At 41.6% G+C, this 18,295-nt stretch overlaps 1 protein-coding gene across 5 annotated transcripts in view; it reads left to right on the top strand.

Annotated features, from left to right (window-relative positions):
• Positions 1 to 8,959: 8,959 nt before the first annotated feature.
• The window catches only part of SLC16A12 (solute carrier family 16 member 12), a 76,418-nt gene continuing 67,082 nt past the window's right edge, over positions 8,960 to 18,295 (top strand). For all 5 annotated transcript variants that reach the window (XM_019631884.1, XM_019631889.1, XM_019631887.1 and 2 more), the window contains exon 1: positions 8,960 to 9,331. The gene's annotated coding sequence lies outside the window, so the exon portion shown is untranslated. The remainder of the gene's footprint in view (positions 9,332 to 18,295) is intronic.

The raw sequence follows: 18,295 nt of genomic DNA, 5'->3' as shown, positions 1-18,295 counted from the left end.
GGGAGATCCTTGCAGTGTAGTTCAATTTGCAATTTAGTTGCTCATTAAATTGGCCCATTAAACACAAATAATTTCTCTTCTAATATCTTGCTCACAACATGTTCTTTTTTTCCCCCTTGAGTAATTGAAATGAACATAATAGCCTGATAAAAACTAGGGAGGGGGGAAAGACTTGTGATAGATGTGTTTGTAAAAACTTTTCTCTTTATACTATTATAAGGCATATAGGATCTGCAGGCATTGTGAGTTTATATTAGTTACCTCTTGCTTAAATAATGCCACATGACAAACAACTACAAAACCTCAATGGCTACAACAGCAAACCTTTATTTTTGTGCATGAGTGTGTAGGTTTGCTGGTCAGTTCTGCAGATCTGAGCTGGTCTTGGTGGGCTCACTTGGGCACCTGAAGCCTGCTGTGAGGATAGTAATCAGCTTTGCTGATCTTGGCTTGGCTCTCCTGGTGCCTGGAGCCTTGACTGGGGTGACGTAGCTGCCTGGGCTTGGCCTCACATGTTCTCTCATCTTGCAGCAGGCACCCCAGGCTGGCTCTCAGGGTGATGTAGTGTACTGAGAGAGAGCCAGATGGGGACATGGCCCCTTAAGGTCTAGACTCAGAATTGGCCCTACTTTTGTTCCTCTTCCCCACTGGCTAAAACAATCACTGGACTAGCTCTGATTCTCGGGGTGGGGAAATAGGCCCCACTTATTACTGGGAGGAGCTACAAATTCGAAGGATATGGAAACAGAAGTGGAGAGGATCCCAGCTGTTTTTGCAATCAATCTACCCCAGAGTTAGACAGACCTGGTTTCATATACCAGCACTGTTTTATAGTTGCACAATATTGGTCAATTTAACCACTCTGAGCTACTTTCCCCTCAACTGGAAAATAGATACTGTGAGAATCAAATAAAATACAGACACAGGGTATCATAGGAACTCAATAAACTCCTTACAACTCTCCCTCCAGCTCTTCAGAGAAGGGAATGAGGTATACACCAGCTCTGAATATTATTGAAATTAAATAATTATATTTAAATTTAATTTGGAGAAGCAAAATGCTAAAACCAAACACATACTTCAGAAAAAAAATGACATAAAAGTTTGAACAATAATTTGAAAGATTTTGAATAAGTTAGCTGGGCAATGAGACACAACGTTATTCAAATCAGTAGAGCCTGTGTGTTGTTCCAGTTGGATCAAGAAAGGATAGGTCATTTTCTTTATTCATTTATCTGTCAGTGGACACTTAGGTTGTTTCAATATCTTGACTACTGTGACTAACTCTGCTAACATTTATTAAGTAGCGTATTTCCCCATGTATAAATCGCACCCTTTTTCAAAAAATTTGGGGTCTAAAAACTGGGTGCGTCTTATACAGTGGTTGTAGATTTTTTTACTTGCATTTCCCACAAGTGATGAGGAGTTCTATGAATTTTATGATGAATAATACTTGAGTTCAATAACTTTATGTAATAAATTAAAAAAAAAATTTCGGGCCCCAAAATTAAAGTGCGTCTTATACATGGGGAAATGTGGTATTAACAATGTGTTAGCTATTGTGCTAGGTACTTTACAAGGTATGTCTCATTTAACCTTCACAATGGTCCCACAAGGAAGTTGTTGCTCATTCCACAAATGAAGAAACTTAAGTTTTGAGTCATTATGTAACTCGTCCAAGGTCACCTAGCTAGCAAGAGGTGGAGACATTTGGTAACATCTGAGAACAATTGTGATTTCATGACTAGGAGGGTTACTACAGGCACCTAATGCGCACAGACTAGAGATGCTGCTAAATATTCTACAATGCACAGGGCAACCCCACAACAAAGAATTATCAGGTCCAAAATGTCATTAGTGTGGAGGATGAGTCAACCTAATTAGCACAGAAGCTGGGATAAGTAGCTGCTCAAGCTGTACTTTTTGAATGGTACTATTGACCTTATTTTATAGATGAGAAACTCAAGACTTAGGAGGGTTAAGAAATTTTGTAAGTTCATACTGTTAAGAAGTGGCCAAAGTGGGATTTTTATGTAGGTCTTCTAATTCCAAATTCAATGCCTTTCAGTTATACCATGGCTCCATGAAGAAGAAAATGGATTAAAATGATTGCATGGCTTCAAGTCATATTAAATGAGAGAATTTTAGCACCAAAGACCAAGGCAGTGATGTCAGAGAGGAGAAACTAGAAAGTTTCGGGGGAACTAAGAGCAGATTATAATGATAACTTTAGTTCCTGATAGGTCAACATTTGAAATAATAGCGTGGGGAGAATTTAAGTGACAATATCCATCAGGGGTCTGGTGATAAGAATTGGAGTGCAGAGAGAGGTTAGAACTGGAAATGCACTGCCTCTGACAGGCAGGTGTTAGCCACATTCATGACAATGTGATCAGAATATGGGATAAGAAAGGAGCGCAGAGAAACAGTGGCTGCACTCTACAAAAACATTCATAAGAAAAGAAATGAAGTGATGAAAAGGGACCAAGGAAGACAATACAGAAAGTGGTATCTGAAAGGTGCCCACAGGATATGATCATATTTAAAAAGTCAGAAGAACAGGAATTTAAGGAAAAGGTTATTCAGAAATCTGTGCTTCTTCATGTGCAGGGAAGAATTTCACTATTTCCCATTCCACGTATTGCCCTAATTTGTATAACTGACGGCATAAAATACTTGTACCTTTTTTTAATGCTATTTTTTTAATGCTACCCTTAGAATCTCTATTAGTCATAAAAACAAACTTTCAAATTCTATTTAGGCAAAAGCCTTAAGTTTCTGTCCCGAACCCCTAACCTTCTGATAGCTTCCAGTCCGACATGGATACCCCAAATATTGCATGTCTGGAGCCAATGTTCTCATTTCTCTCTGCTGAGTCCACACATCCTTGTTTGACCAAATAACAGGAACAAACAATTCCTTCCATAATGGATGTACCCGAAGGTGTCATGCTTCTGAGAATCACATCTGAAAATTGATTCCCCTGAACATGGTGCAACGTGATTTTAGTTAACACGCTTGTTATTTACCGGATACAAATGGTAGGGATTTGACGAAGTACGCTGTGCCTCCAGGCCAGAACAGTACAGGTAGTACCAGCTCTGTGTGGGGAGGGGGTTAGAGCACAGCTATAAATGGTAGGGGAGGTACCAGAGCGGCTGACCACATCGACAAAAGTTTATTTAGCTAACAATGATGTAGCTGTAAGACCATGTTCTCCCGACTTTCTTTTTTAAGTATAAAATGATTATTAATGCTAATACTGCTTAAGAATTTTTTTGCACATTTACTATGTACAGGGCCTTGCATTCAGCACATTCTATGGATAATCCCATTTTGACTCTCACGAAGACTCAGTGACCTAGGTTTAATGATCAATTCCTCCACCTGCCTCAGGACAGGTGAGGTTCTCCGTATGATTTGGAAAAGCTCGGCTATCTGGGTTCACGTGTTCACCAAAATCCTGGCCTCTAAGCACCTCTGTCCAAGAGAACTTTCTGTGATAAAGGAAATGTTTTCCGCGCCATCCAGTATGGTAGCTACCAGCCACATATTGGTATGGAGCACTGGAAATGTGGCTAGTGCAACAGGCTGGCTCTGAAAATCAAATACACACCAAAAACCCGAATTTTAATTAAAATTTAAATACCCACATATCATAGATGTTTTGGACAGCAGCACAAATAGAGAACATTTCCATTGCAGAACATTCTGTTGGTTGGTGCTGTTTAGGAGAAATGCTGCGTTTTCCCCCTCCTCTCTCCTATGGCAAATAGAAGTGCTTTCTCCTCCCCTTTCCCGCTCCTCCAACCCTCAGACCTCGGAGAGAGGAGGTTCCTTTCCTTTTTCCATCTTCCCCTCCTCCACCTCCACACTGCCCACCCCAATAGCATCAGCTTGTTCAAAAGCCTTGAGAGGAAACCCCAAAGGGTTGGTAGATGGACATAACCTTTCCATATCAGGTACAACCTGTCAGCATTAGCGTCCTTCTCTTCAATGATCCACAATTACTTATCTCTCAAAAGAAGAGCATCAAAGAGTTCCGGTTAAGATGGTGGAGTAGGTAAATGCTGTGCTTACCTTCTCTCATGACCACATCAAAATTACAGCTAAACTACAAAACAACCATCATTGAGAATCGCCTGAAATCTTGGTGAACCGAAGTCCTACAATTAAGAACATACAGGAGAAGCCACCTTGAGACTGGTACGAGGGGTAGAGACGCAGAATGGGCTGGTCCCACACTGGTGTGTGACCATTAAAAATTGGGAGGGATAGCTCGGCTGTGGAGGTCCCCCCTGGAGGAGTAAGGGCTCCCAGCCCCTCCCCAGGCCAGGGTTCCAGTGCAGGGGAGAGAAGTCCCCATAATTTCTGGCTGTGAAAACCAGCAGAGATTGTGGCTGAGACAGAGGGTGGCTGCACTCCCAGGTGCTCCTCTTAAAGGGACTGCGCGTGGACTTACCCACCAATGGTATCACTGGCTCTGAGGTCTAGCACTGAGGCAGTAGCTGGAGAGGCAAAAGGTGATGCAAGTGGGACAGAGGAGCTGGTGAAAGTCATTGTTTCTTTGTTGAGCCTTCCTTCTTTCCTGTGTGCAGATACAGGCGGCCACCATATCTGAGTCTGCATCAAGCTGGCTAATGCCTTGGGTTTTCCATGCCCTAGTGATTCTGAGATCCTGCCTTTTCCAACTTTTGGGCATACCCAAGCTGCTTCCAGTGGCTTTTTCATACAAACCGCCTGCCTTGACTCATGCTGCAAACTTTCCTAGGGTCTCTAAAAAGTTCAAGGAACCCAGACAAGCAGCATCTGGCTTGACAATGTCCCGTACCTCTGACTTAGTAGCCCTAAGCCTGGCACTAGTGGCATCCAGCCTTGGTTTGTGGCTTGCCTCTTGAGGCACTTCCAAGCATGGCACAGGCAGGTGCCATCTGGAGATTGCTTTGTGGCTCCTGCAGGGTGGCCCTAGGTGGGGCACAGGCTGTGGCTGAACTTGACCTGCAGAGGATCCCCCCTCAGGTTGCCCTGGGGCCAGTGCGCCCAGTGACCAGCTTCAAAATGAGCTGGAGTACCACCCAGCCACTTTCAAGGCCAACACACCCAAAGGGCAGATTGGGCAGGCACCAGAGCCCTGCTAAGGCAGATCCTGTCCTGTAGAGTCAGCCCCTGCACCACAACTCCTCTACTATAGTCATGGCCAGTCCTCACAACCAATGAGCCCGAGGGTCAATCCCTCCCATTCATGTGCAAATAGCAGCCAAGACATAACTACAAGAGGAGGGCACAAACAACTCACACAAGGGACACACCTGGAGAGCGTGGCTCACATGACCAGGAAGAATGAACCACTGAGCTCCACAGCACACCTATTACATAAAGCCACTCTGCTAAGACTGGGAGACATAGCAGCCCTACCTAATACATAGAAACAAACACAGGGAGGAAGCTAAAAAGAGGAGACAAACATGTCCCAAATAAAGGGACAGAACAAAACTCCAGAAAAAGAACTAAACAAAATGGAGACAATCTACCAGACGCAGAGTTCCAAACACTGGTTATAAAGATGCTCAATGATCAGGGGAAAATTCAACAAAGAGATAGGAAACATAAAAATGGAGATGGAAAAACAGAACCAGTCAGAAATAAAGAATACAATAATGGAAATGAAGAATATATTACAGGGAATCAACAATTGATTAGATAAAGCAGAGGATCAAATCAGTGATTTAGAATATAAGGTAGCAGAAAACATGCAATCAGAACAGCACACAAAAAAGAAATCCAAAAAAATGAGGACAGTTTAAGGGGCCTATGGGTTACCATCAAGCATACCAGCATTTGCATTATAGGGGTACCAGAAAGAGAAGAGAGAGAGCAAGGAATTAAAAACCTATATGAAGAGGGCCAGCCGAGTGGCACGTTGGTTAAGAGCTGGCTTGGGACGCCAGAGGGCCCTGGTTCAGATCCCACATATGAGGGCCAGTGACACTGCCCTCCACAGCTAAGATGCTGAACAACAGCTCAACCTGGAGCTGGGCTGCTGTGAGTCTCTGGCCACTGCGTAGACCCCTACTTCAGTGGGTTGCCATGGGCTACCGTGTGTAGCCAGCAGCCAGCGTGAGCATGCAGCAGCCTCATGAGCGGCCGTCCAGAAGCTGGCGACTGATCTGCCTCACCTGGGGAGAGCGCAATGATGGTGCCAACTTGGGCCAATGAAGCAATGTCCTCCACAACTAAACTGAAGAACAAAAGGACACCAACTTGTCTGTTCCCCTTCCCCCAATTCCCCAGTGCTGTTCCCATCCCCTAATTCCCCAATAAAAATCTTAAAAAAAAAAAAACCTATATGAAGAGATAATAATGGAAAACTTCCCTAACCTGGCCAAGGAAATACACATACAAGCCCAGAAAGTGCAGAGAGTCCCAAACAAGATGAAACCAAAGAGTCCCACACCAAGACACATCATAATTAAAATGGCAAAGGTTAAAGACAAAGAAAGAATCTTAAAAGCAGCAAGAGAAAAGCAGTTAGTTATCTACAAGGCAGCTCCCATAAGACTGTCAGCTGATTTCTCAACAGAAACTTTGCAGCCCAGAAGGGATTGGCAGAAAATATTCAAAGTGATAAAAAAGCAAGGACCTACAACCAAGATTACCCTGCAAGGCTATCATTTAGAATCGAAGAACAGATAAAGAGCTTCCAGACAAGGAAAAGCTGAAGGAGTTCATCACTACCAAACCAGTATTACACTTCTTTAAGATGGAAAAAAATAAAAAATATGAATAATAAAATGGCAATAACTACATATCTATCAACAATTATTTTCAATCTAAATAGATTAAATGCTCCACTCAAAAGGTGAAAAAGGGGAATGGATTAAGAACACAAATTGGTTGTCACAAAGTAGTCATGGGGATGTAGGGTATAGCACAATGAATATAGTCAGTAATATTGTAATAACTATGTATGGTGTTAGAAGAGTACTAGATTTATTGGGTGATAGATGGGAGGGGATTGGGGACAGGGTGAAAAAGGTGAAGGGACTAAGAAATAAATATTGGTAGTTATAAAATAGTCATGGGGATGTGAAGCATACAGAATATAATCAATAATATGGTAGTAACTATGCATACTGCCAGGTGGGTACCAGTCAGGGGGATTACTTAATAAATTATATAAATGTCTAACTACACCTGAAATTATTATAAAATAATATTGAATATCAAAAAAAAAAAAAGAAAATAAGAATCATTCTGCCAGAGATAGAGTCAGGCAAACTAAATCTGAACACTCTAGGAATCAAAAACAAGCAAACACCAAACCAAAACATACAACGTTTAATGAGATAAACAAAATATTTGCTTTGAGCTTTGCTAGTGTCCCTATAAGTGGTGACTTAGATGGAAAGGAAGCCTGTGAGGTTTCTTTCTATTCTCCAAAACTTTTTAAAAGACTGATTGTCCTATGTTATTTAAATGGAGAATGGGGCTTATTTGCCGCCCCAAGTAATATTTAACTAAGAGGAGTATTTTTCTGAGCTGCAAAAGTATTCAAGCCTTTAACCTAAAGACCTTCACAGATGAGAGCTCAGGATTCAACCCTGCCTCTACACTTATGAGTCCATTTTCAATGCTAATGAAATCTTTTACAAGCTGTATTTGCTAATTTTTTGGTGTGTTTTAGACAGATTCACTAGTCATTAGTTAGATGTAACCCAGAGTTTTTTGCAAGTGCAAAAAAGAACTTAAACCCAGATTTATGAAGAGCAGGAAACAGGGGAGGGGAAGAGACAAAATAGCCATAGGGTAAAATGAAGAATGATTGTACTAATCTATTTAAAAACAAAAACAAAAACCCTAAGGTATTGTGTGGCCACTGCTCCGTAACTCTAGTCCTCTTCTCAAATTTTTCAGAAAGTTGCACTCATTTTGAAACTTAGATGTACAAGCCAACTACATCACCTAGGGATTCTTGTTAAAATACAAATTACGGGCTCTGAGATTGGGCCTGAGATTTTGCATTTCTAGCAAGCTCCCAGATGATGACGATGCTATTGAGTAGGAAGGATGTAGATAGACCCCCAAGAGGTTGGAACCAGACCTTGTCAGTTCCTAGAACTGGAGAACTCGCTTCTGAAAGGGAGAGACATTTGCAGGAAGGGGTCTGGAACCTGCCTTGGTGCGGTACCTCGTGGCAGACTCAGGCAGCTCCTTCCTTATTCAGGCCAGTGAGACAGCAAGACTTCAAGGCAAAGTTTGGGGAGCTGGTTGAACCTTAGCACAAAGGTAGTAACTTTTACTGGGGGCGCGTTATGTACCCAGCGCCTGAACCTCATTCATTTTTGTCCTCTCCGCAACCACATGAAGTGAACACTATTATCATTCTCATTTTACAGGTGAAGAAACTGAGGCTCAGATACTTGAGTAAATTGTCTAAGGTCACTCAGGAGAGTTGTATCCAGGTCCATCTAACTCCAAGAGACAATGCTTTTAACTAACACGGGAGCCTCAGTTTCCTGTGCTGTGAACAGAACTGGCTGGCTGGCACAATCTATCAGCGGTTCTCAACCTTCCTAATGCCAAGACCGACCCCTTAATACAATTCCTCATGTTGTGGTGACCCCCAACCATAAAATTATTTTCGTTGCTATTCTATAACTGTAATTTTGCCACCGTTATGAATCGTAATGTAAATATCTTTTTGTTTTCCGATGGTCTTAGGCGACCCCTTGTGAATGGGTCGTTGGACCCCTAAAGGGGTCGCGACCCACAGGCTGAGAACCGCTGATAGATCCTTGTCACATACACTTAAGGGAGTTTTTGCATTCTGTTTAGAGATCTTGTTCTTTGACCCCGCAGGGGAAAGTTCTTTTGGGGAACACCGGGCCCCCTCTCCTTGCCGAGATGTTCCTCGGGGAGGGTCGGGCAGTCCTGGAGCGAGCTGGCTTGGGACACCGGTGGCCCATCTATTACATAACCGCGAGGCGTCCCTCCTCCCCCACACCTCTCACCCCTCTCCAAGTCGCAGCGCGTAGAGCAGATCCCAGGGATAAATCCCACTCGCTCTCACGGCAGAAAGTCCACGGCGCAGCTGGGGGTGCTGAGCCCTGGGATTTTCCCCGCCGCGCTCCCCTCCCCCAGCGCTGCCCGCGGGCCCCCGGCCCCAGCTCCGCCAGAGCCTCCGCCCCGTCGTCCACTCCCCGCCTTTCTGAAGCGCGGACCGCAGCGCCTGGGGCCCGGGAGGGGGCCACTGAGCGGAGACGCGGCACAGTGTGTGCGCCCCGGGGGCATGTCCGCGCGCCAGCACCTGGGCTGCAGCGGTCGACGCGAGGTGAGGACCCGGCCGGGCCGGGCTGGGGCCGGGCATGGCTCGGGGTCGGGCGGAATGGGGGTCTGCGCGCTGCGGGCGGCTGCGGAGCACTGGAGCCTGACCCCGCGAGGTGTCCCGGGCGCATTCCCTGCCGGCGACTGAGGCGTCGGGATCCCCAGCACATGAACCAAGGGGCCCCGTTGGCTTACTCTCTTCCAGCTCCCGGGCTCGGCTGTGCGGAGGGCGCCGTGTCTCAGGTGACACAGGCATCCTTCGCCGGGCTGTAGGGCTGGGTTTCGTGGAACTGGCAGAGGGCATTTGGTTCGCTCTCCCCTTGCCCCAGCGCCCAGCAACGCGCCGGGGAGCCCGCCACCCCAACCCGGGTCCCTCGGAGCGTCTGCTGGGTCAAGGGAGAGACATGTGCCCACTTGCCTTGTTGGTTTTGGGCCCGCGCTCCAGCAGTTTCTGGGCAGGTGGCTGGAGAGGGAGCGACTTTGATCTCCGTCTCCTGTTGTTTCCAAAAGCAGACTTCTCGGTACAATAGAGACCGCCTTTCTTCTAGATCGTTTTCAGTGTATCTTTTTTTTTTTTTTAATTCCCCGCTGCCTCAGGTAATAATATTTATTTCTCGTGTGTGGTGCACTGAAAACACACCAGCCTTCAAACCTTCAAGTGACTGAACTGAACTTCTCGGTTGCTTCTTGTCCTCAAAGAAAAGCAGTGATACCTGTAGTTCGGATTCAGGGAAAAATGTTGGCAAGAAAATTTTAAAGCACGATTCAAGTCCTGGGGCTACTTGGGTAGCCTGCTGTTTTCAGAACTCGGCATTATGAACCTCTTATAACTTTTATTATTATTATTATTATTATTATTATTATTAATTATTATTATTTTATATTGAGTCAGATGGGACCTGCCAGCAAGCACACTGGTTAAAGCCTTCCATTCTGAAGGGACTCTTATTAGTTCACCCTACCTGTTTATTTGCTGAGAGCTGGGCACTCTGGTGGCACAGCCAGCTTTATCCAGGAGACAAGTGTTCAGGCCTGCCAAATTTAGAATCATGTGTTCTCCACAGGTACCTGCGATCATTAGCTTTTAAAATCATCACCTGCCTCTGCATAGTTTGTCCCCTGTCGCAATAAATGTCATGCCAAACTAGGATAATGGTATCCACCCCCCCCCCAAGATATCTAACGTGTCTGTTGAAGAAATAAAGAATGGAAATAAGGAGTAGTAGTTAAGTGACCAGGTTTGATCACTTATAATCACAGGATCTTGGAAATTGGAAAAAGATTTTAGAGATCATCTGTTCAAACCCTTCACCTTACAGCCCAGGAAGCTCAGATTATGGTTGACAAGAATTGGCAAAGCTCATAGTCTTAATTGGTGATGGAGCCAATTCCAGAATTCAGGCCTTCTCTTTGCCACTTAGTTCAATTTTCAAAGCGTATTGCTAACAGGCATTTTGAACAAAAAATGCTATGACTAGAATCAACTAAGCATACCATTTTCCTCTTATATTTTTATTTATCTTTTTTTTAAACTGATGGGGCTCTGAAATAGATGCAAGGTAGTCAAACCACCTTTGCAGTGCAATTAAAAAAATAGAAACCTTTAATTTTAAATAACATTTACATTCTTATATGAAAATGAATATGATGATACATCTCAGATAAACTTCCAGAAGAATAGTAATCAGAACAGATGGACTCAATTTACCCCCACCTTTCCTAGGTCTGCTTCTCTGCTCCCTGTGGTGGTGATTGGTTAGGTAAATGTGTGATTTATGGCTGTGGAGCTGATTTGAGAAAAGTGGTTTATATGAGGACCATTTGTGTGTTGTGATTAACACCAAGACCTATAACAAAGCTGAGAAAGGAATATTAAGCAGACTTATTTTGCATTTTAGCAATGCATTGCACATTTTTCATGTTTTTCAATTTAGTTCAATTGAACAGATATTTTTATTGAGTGCCTACTGTGTGCCCCATGCTCTTCTAGGCATTTGGGATATGTCAGTGATCAAAACAAAGAACTTTGATCCTCAAGTTGCAGTGCATTCATTAGAAACTTTCCATGATTTTATTTGACAGGTAGAAGAGAATTTCAGTTTTGCCTACGTAAGGAAATGCACATTAAGTATTCCAAATTATCTTCCTTCCAATCCCATGATTCTGCGGACTTTAAAATCACTGAAAACAAATTCTGATGAAATTACTTTGATGTTTATGAACTGACATTCTACTATACAAGAATAGAAACTTGTACATTTGGTTATTTTATGTATGTTGATTCAGAGTCCCTGAAATTTTGTTTCCTTTAGTGTAGGGACATGGCTGGCTGTGGTGACATTAAACTTAATGAAGCATGGGAAGATTAATTTTCTCAATAGTGTGAGTGCCTCCGTGTTAGTGTTGCAGACTGTAATTGTATTAGTTTGTAAGATGTAGCTTCTTAGTTATTTATGAAGATGGTGTTCAGCTTTTATTTTGTCTCACTTTCTATTTTGTCCCCCATTCCCTCCAGATTAATAGGTGGTATGGTGTTGTGACTTATTGGAAAATCGTTTCCACAGAAGTTTTTCTTTTTAATCAGACTTTGCAGTTTTAAGCACTTTCTAATTCTCTCGATTGCTTTTTCTTCAAAATGACATGGTTTGCAAGCTCAGGCATGTTTATTGTTTTTAACAAAGGCTTATCAAAATGAACTTGGCAGTTTTTCAGTCGTATACAGCCAAAAAAAAAAAAAAAAGGATTCAGTGCAGCTTTTGGGGTTGTTTATGCATTCCTTAATTGCTTTGCTTTTTAAAATTGCCGATTTGGAAGTTATTTTCTTATGAGTACCTTTCTAGTATATCTGAAAAACTCAGCCATTAAAGTGGTATAATAATTTAATTGAGAAGCAAACAAATCCACACTTGAAGACGTTGGGAGATTTTGAGTACAAAGATTTTTTTTGTGTCTGTTTTTAATTTGTTTTATATCAAAGGACATCAGGAACTGTCATTATCTAGCAGCATCCTATTTGAAAGTGATCTCTGTCAAGCCCTCGGAGGAGAGTCGTGATTTCTGATGGCTGCTTGGCACTCAGAGTAGTTGATTTTCTTCATTTGCCCACTACTGTGCCCTGTCAGATCCCCACCTGCCCCCTTCTTATACTGCACATTGATGAATGAAGTCAGTTGCTGTAGCCCGGTAGGACATTACACACCATTAATTAATTATTTAATTAATGTGCTCATTCATTACTTCATAAATATTTATTGAACTTCTACTCCTTATTAAATATTTGTGTAACGATTGTGCTCTGAGCACTTCTTTTCCTGTGTTGGTGGCAGTGCGTGACATAAGGGCACGGAACCTGCCTCTGAATCAGCTAACAGCCTGGCATGTAAGGAAAGACATTGCGGGGCTAGCTATAGTACCATTTATAACCACCGTGAGATAGATAAGCCCTTTGGAAATTAAAAGGAAGGAGTGAGAACATGTAGGCGCTGCGAGGAGTCAGGGCTTAGGGAAGACTTAGTAGAGGACACATTTGAGCTGTTCCTGGAAAGACAGATAGGATGGTAAAGCATTTATAGAAGAAGGGTACACATATCTTATGAGAGCACATCCTTGCTTCTTTTTGAAGACGTATAGAAGACTTCTGTGTGGGGACCAGTTGAGGCTGCGTTGGGTTGTATAGGAGACACTTAACTGCCCCTGCATCCTCTGCAAGTGTAACCCTCCGCCCTGGGTAATGGAGTGTTGACCAACATTAAAACTACTTACTCGGCAAACCAACCCTCTCCTTTCCCCTCTGAAACATGTACTGGTTGTTGCTCAGAGCACCGAGACCACTGTGGTAAATAACTGTCATCTAATAAATGGGTGTGCTTTGCTTTTATCAGCTGAGGTGGGTGCTTATGGTGGTGTTTGGTCGTAGTCCTGTTTATTCCAGTATTTGCTATTGTAATTTTGCAATTTAATTAAAAATTACATAAACTGATGTAGTTTGGTAAGTTAAGAATGTTATTTCTGTGAAAACCAAGTTGATTGCCATATAGAGCCATAAAAGTAAGCCATGTTAAAAAACAATATGAATATATGGATTAACCATGAAAACATTATGCTAAGTGAGAGAAACCACACACAAAAAACCCACATATTGTATGATTTCATTTATATGAAATGTCCACAATAAGCAAATCCATAGAGATAAAAAGTAGATTAGTGGTTGTCAGGGTATGGGAGTGGGGAGAATTGAGAGTGACTGATAATGGGTACAGGGTTTTTTTTAGGGGTGATGACTATGTTCTAGAATTAGGTAGTGGTGATGGTTTTACAACATTGTAAGTGTACTATAAACCACTGAATTTTATGTACCCTTTAAAAGGATTAAAAGTGAATTTTATTTCAATCAGAAAAAAAAAAGACTGTAAAGATTTTTCAAAAACGCAACATCAACAGACAAGCTAATATTCCATAGGTGTGGAATACACAGCTGTAAAAGATTATAAAACTGTAGTAAAAAAATCTAAAAGATTTTGCATTCAAGTTTTTTTGCAAGTGCCTTGAAGGTATAAGTGCTTTTAAGAAATGGAAGCAAAAAACCTGGGAGTAGTTTACCCAAGAAAGGCAACATAGAACTCTAATCATGACATGAGAGCCAAAGGTTCATGAAAGATTTTACTTTCTTTATGTGACTAAAGTTGAAATAAAATGTTTGAAATATGTATCAACTTTTTACTCTTATTGGCTTCTGATTGCTTCAGTTACTAGAGCTTTAAATGTTTCAATTTCTTAGAGCATCCAGTGTAATGAAAATAGCTCATCTCTCTGCATCTGGAGAGAAATTCCATGTTTATGAGCCTCTCTTATGGATGTAATGTTAGTCACTTAAGATTGTAGAGGAGACCTGAACCTAGTTTTCAAGTTCCAAATCACCATAAAAATCACAACCCTTTTCCCTCCAAACTGTCTTATGGCTCCCTGGTTCATGTATGTAAAACAAATTAGCAACATAAAATCTTAACTACACTAATACTTAAACATTTGATAACTTTATAATTTTTCAAAATATTTCTGAGCAAAATTAACCATTTTCTGGTTGCTTTAACATATTACAGATTAAGATTGCAATTTCTTATTTGGGGGACCAACTGGAATTGCTTTTGTAATTCTACTACTTTTGAAGAAATACTTTCCATGGGAGTGAGTTCATATTTATCTACTGAAAGCAGTTGTATTTTTTGAAATAGCAATTTCAGGCCTTTGAACCTGTAACTTCGAAATAACTGAACTCATAGCCCATGAAGGAATCACAAACAAAACAAAACAAAACAAAACAAAACAAAACAAAACAAAACAAAACAAAACAAAACAAAACAAAACCTGCAAACCCACACCAACAAAATTAGTCTGCTTGAAGGGAGAACAGAGTGCTGCTTCTTCAGTCAGGTATGGGTCAACCAGGCAACTAGCAAAAAGCAACCTTAACCATCATTATTTACTAGTTACGTTGGGGAGAGCCCAAACTCACAGGCATCACTGATATCAAAAAGAAGTGGTTTGTCCAGGTTGACACTTGACAACTGAGTTATCCATCATTAAAGTCACCTAGGGAAGGAAAAACACATTGGTACCAAGGACCCATCCTCAAAAGTTCTGATTCAGCGGGTCTAGGGTATGGCCAGAGCATCAGTGACTTTTAAATCTCCCCTGGTGAATTTCACGTGCAGGTGGGGCTGCAAACCACTGATTTATATAATACTTAATAATTTTATGCTTTTTCAGAACAAATTTTATTGAAGCAAATGGTTGTTATGGTATTTTCTTAACATATCTGATGAAAAAAATTAAATGTAATACTTTTTTTGTCTTTTTTTTTCTTTTTTCTTTTTATTTTTTGCAATTTCTCTATAGAGTATCCACTCAGTATATGGGAGGCTTCCCTAATGGTGACATGAATTTTCACTGATTCTTTTTTTTCCCTCTCAGATTCACTGAGCTTTTGTCTATACAATGTCAAAATAACCAAATCAACCAAATTGGTACCATTACAATCAACCAACTTATCAATTGACCAACTTGTTTCATGTTTTTGGTGATTGTGGTGTCATAAGGCATATTTCTAGAGGACGATAATTTGATCTTTACTTCTCCAACCATCTGTTTTCTGTGTAATACTTATAGATATGTTCTTGTGTATTATGAGTTTCCTTAATTGGTTGAATTGTCAATGCTAATGCTCAAATTTGCCTCTGGATAATTTTTTAAAGTTAATTGAATCAAAAGAGATTTAGGAAATATAGGATTTTTATATAAGAAACACATTATATGGGACTCGTATGAGAAAGATAGCAGTTAAAACCTGGCCTTATAGGACTTATACAAATTATGACTAATTTTACATTTTCCCTTGTCAGTAGGATATACTGTTTTTGAGAAACTGTTGTGAGGTGACTGACATAGAACTGGGAAAACACTGATCTAACTCACTACTTTATTTTTAATGACACTTGTTCTTATTTTTAATACTCATGGAAATTCTCTCACACCATTATCGGTTAGCTTTCCCAAATTGTGCTTTAACTGTTGATTCTTATAGTAAAAACAGCATCTTCATGGATCTTGACCAATAGTTTTTGAACTGTATTTTGCAGATTTCAGGGCACTTCACACAGCCTCAGGGGCTGGTGTGGGGCCTGGGGACAAAGTGGGGGTTGGGGAGAAGATGCCCAGTGTCCCGTGCAGGGTTTCTCTCAGTGATCTCTTCTGCAACTGAAAGGTGTGCTGTTCTTCGTTTCTCATTTTGTGTTTCCAAGTAAGATTTTATTTGAACAAAGGGTTTCTTGGCAAAAACAAGTTTGTAAATGACTAGGCCACTAGGTTTCTAAGTTCTTGCTTCCCTTTTCCTGCCAAATTTGGTTCATGTAGTTTTGGTAGTTCCTAATTGTTTTAAGCTACTATTCTGTGTTGAAAAAGGAAGGGAAGACTTTGGTCTCATTAATTTTATATGCTCCGTGCTTCTAGGGAGAGAAAGTCAAATGAGCAGTTAGATGTTCTGGGCCAGGAATATAGATTGGGAGCTATTAACATAGAGACTCGATTTAAGTCGTGTGTGTGTGTGTGTGTGTGTGTGTGTGTGTGTGTGTGTGTGTAAATTACCCAAGGAGAGTGTTTCTAGAAAGATGGGAGATGAGTCAAAGATAAAATCCTGAGGAAGAGCTATGCGGGGCCAGGTGCCCTCTTCTGTGCTCACATTAACCCAGTGCACATTGGTCAATGACGTTTTCTTCGTTGTGTTTTAATTTGCTGCTTCCCCACATAGGTGTGTGCATAACGGTCAAAATAATTGGAGCCTGAATGTATATGTGTGTGGGTGGGGTAGTATCAAAACATAGGCCATGGAAACCAGCCATGGAAGTTTTCTTTTTCTTTGAAAACCCTACAGCCTACACAAAACGATAGGGTTCCTTCTACATGGGTAGTGAGATGCCCAGTGAGAAGATAAACTTGAGTGTTTAGCTAGTGGATTTGGCAGTGCAGACAGCCCTTGTGGTATTTTTGGCCTAAAATGGTTTGTTCAAAAGTATTGTGTTTCCTTGACTTTTAAGAGTCAGACATTTCCCCTATGTCTTCATTCTCTCTTTTGATATTAGAGTGGTGACTGCCAGATTCTAGGTGTGGTTCCAAGGAGGCCCACGGGTAAGTCCCATTCCATATAGATCTAAAGATTCGTTTTGTTTCATTGGCACAGACCCTGCCCTCAGTGATGGCCAGCTGCTTGGCAAATTAAGTTACAAGGCTCACCAGGCAACAGTGTTTTAACCTAATTTAAAACCTCATTAACACTCGCAGAAAAAGTCTAAGTACCTGGGTAATGAATAAATAAATGCTTATAAATAAGATACTGTCAGAAAGATTTTTCTTAATCAGGTATTCCAATGATAAAAGGACTGGTCATTTCTCTCTCTCTTTTTTTGTTTTGTTACTTCTTTAGGTTGGCTTCTTTGATTATCTTACCAAAGAAGATAAACTATAAGCAACCATATATTCTAATTTTATTAGAGTTGAAGGTCTACTTCAAATTCCCAATGACATTGGCTAGCTGATGCACAAAAAATGGCATCTCAGAATTGTCCTGGCACATTTTGCTTTCTTAATAAATTCTCACATGATGGTATACCTAATTGGCTTCAAATACAGGCTATGTTAAGGTAAAGTTTCAGTTTTCTTTTTTTTAAAATACTTTTAATAGTTTTAAGGTGGAAGAGATATTTGAATTGGTGAAATAGAATTAATTACCTTTAAAGTCCCTCATAAAAAATACTGTGATTAAACAATGTTAAATTAATTCCGTGAGCTTATGTCTGCATCAGGCTGAGTACCCAGCATGTGCCAGACAGTGTGCTGGGTGCTGAAGGCCCGCAGACAGTACATGGGGCTCTGAGTCAAAGGCATACAGTTCCCGAGGGCAGACAGGCGTGTTGACAGACAATCATGGCATTGTGGTGAGCTCCACCAGTGACCACCTTCCACAGGAGTTCAGAGCTGGAGGACTCCATGCTCTAGGCTGGACAAACCGTTGAGGAATCATAGAAATTCATGAGGTGAACCATCCGAGGAAGGCCACTCTAGGCAACAGGAGCAATAGGTGCAAAGGTGCTGCGGTGGGACAGTGCACTGTGGGTTGAAAGAATGGCTCAGTTCCTTAGGGTGGTTTGGTGGGGCTGGTGTGCAGGGTACGTGTGTGGCTGGGTGCCCAGAGAGTAGGCAGGTGCTCGATGGTTTAGGGTCTTGTGTGTCACACTAAGGTACAAGGAGTTTTGATTTTTCTTTGGCTGCTAAGAGTAGTCCTTGAAGGTTTTTAAACAGAGGAGTTGGGCTGCAGTAGGGGTTTGGTGATAAAATTAGCTTGTGTTTCAAACAGATAACTCTTGAGTGGGCTTCAAGAAAGGTCCAAGTGTGTGATGAGCTAGGGGTCTATTGAAGTGGT

This window comes from Hipposideros armiger, unplaced genomic scaffold (assembly GCF_001890085.2).
Source record: "Hipposideros armiger isolate ML-2016 unplaced genomic scaffold, ASM189008v1 scaffold_1051, whole genome shotgun sequence".
Classification (NCBI taxonomy): Eukaryota; Metazoa; Chordata; class Mammalia; order Chiroptera; family Hipposideridae; genus Hipposideros; species Hipposideros armiger.
The sequence above is the reverse complement of the archived record's forward strand: the minus strand, read 5'-3'. Positions and strand labels throughout refer to the sequence as shown.